Source organism: Octodon degus, unplaced genomic scaffold, assembly GCF_000260255.1.
Source record: "Octodon degus isolate 3935 unplaced genomic scaffold, OctDeg1.0 scaffold00075, whole genome shotgun sequence".
NCBI lineage: Eukaryota > Metazoa > Chordata > Mammalia > Rodentia > Octodontidae > Octodon > Octodon degus.
This window is the reverse complement of record NW_004524651.1, coordinates 3,978,084-3,980,033: the sequence shown is the minus strand read 5'-3', so window position 1 is coordinate 3,980,033 and position 1,950 is coordinate 3,978,084.

The window sequence follows — 1,950 nt, the reverse complement described above, 5'->3', positions numbered from 1 at the left end:
TCCTTTACATAGCGAATGTGTGCTGTTTGAAGCAATTTCTATGTGAGAATGACATAGAGAAATGGAACAAAGATTCTCCCATAATTGTGAGTGGAGCACACTTTCCTTCGTGGGCTGGCTCTGATAAGCCCTAAGACAGAAGGGAAGCTTGTCTTCTGTTCCTGTGGAGGAGACCAGCTCAGCAGATGGGGAGAGGCAGACAGGGCTTGCCGCGTGTGACCTAGGAGGAAGCCTCCTCCCTGCCAGGGTTGCCCTCGCCCACTGCTGCCCCTGGTTATGAGCTGTGGCGGGAAGGAGCTGACTCAGGTGGAAGGGATTGCGCAGATACAGGTGGAAGCAGGAGCATGAACAGAAGCCCAGGGATGCGTGTGCTGCCAGGGACAGAGGGGACAGAGCGTGTGACCATGTGTGGGGAGATGGTATGGAGGCTGGGGCTGTGCTCTCTGGGGAGCCATGCCAGGAACCCCCCGTCTAGCAGGCTCTGGGGGCAGCTATGAGCCAGGGGTCCTGGCAGTGGAGTCAGGGTGGTGCAGTGGGATCATGTGGAGGCCACAGGTGTACTGCGGGGCACCTGAGTCTGACAGCCGAGAGCCAGAGATCAGGACACAGCACCACATTTCCAATGGCCATTCCCAGTGGCTGAGGGCCACACAAGGCCACCAAGGCACACAGAAGCAGCAGTAGAAAAGACAGCATGCAGCACTATTTCACTAACAATAGGACAAACACCTAGGTCACTAAGACTGAGCTCCAACATGCGCCCGCGCGCACACACACACACACACACACACACAATCTTTGAAGTCCGTTGCTTGCCTCTTCCCATCCAATTGAGGTATCCTGAAGCCTGGGTCTGACATTTCCCCTGGTGCATGCCAAGCCTCTGTTTCCTGTGTCAGCTTACAAAGACTGAGAAACATCAGCTAGAAACCAGAACTGAGACACAGGGCTGCCCAGCTGCGGGGCCCAAGGACCAGCATGGGCACCTGCTCGCCTCGCAACCCGAGGCACACCGCTCTTTTCTGCCTTGTTTTTCCCCATGTATAAAATCATAGTGCCAGGCCAGGGAGATAGCCCAGCTGTCTAAGTGCCTGCCTGGCAAGCTCAAGGACCCAAGTTCAATCCCCGATACCACATGCCGCACCAGCCCTGGAACACTGGGTGCACTATGGCACATGCTTGTAATCTCAGTGCTGGGGAGGCTGAGACAGGAGGCTCACTATGAGTCTGAACTGAGTTGCAAGACCCTATAACACATAAATAAATTAAAAAAAATTTAAATTAAAAATCTTCATTGGTTGAAGATTAAATGAGTTAACCTTTATACACCTTCTGGTTTATAGTAAACACTATACAAGTATGGATGGCTTAATTTTGCCTGTCAGTGAAATTTTTATGCATACGGAATTATAGTGAAATATTCTGCTGTGGCTCTTTCCAACTGGTATCCTGCTTTTAAGACTCATCCCTGTGCATTCATGTCTAGTTGTCGATCCTTCATTATTACTGTACTGTGGCATCCCAAGATGGGAAACGGCTAGTGTTCATCCACTCTATGGTTGGCTGATGTCTGGGTTGTTTGTAGTACTCTGATTCTCCTAAGAATAGTATTTTACTGTTCTTCAGGACAAATGCGTAAGACTTTCTATGAGAACAGTGTGGGGTTGTTTGTTTGTTTTGAGACAGGGTTTTGTTATGTAGTCTAGCATGGCCTTGAATTTACAATGTAGCTGAGGATGGCCTCAAACTCTCCTGCCTCAGCCTCTTGCGCACTGGGATTCCAAGTGTGGGTCACCATATCTGGCTAGAGGAATCGCTTATCCATGCACACTTATCTTTAGTAGATAGTATAGTTGTGATCTATATTATAGACAAGCCAAACACTTGGCCTTGTCTGATTTTAAATTTTTGCTCTTTGGTAGGTTTGGTATTTTTCCCTCAATGAATAGT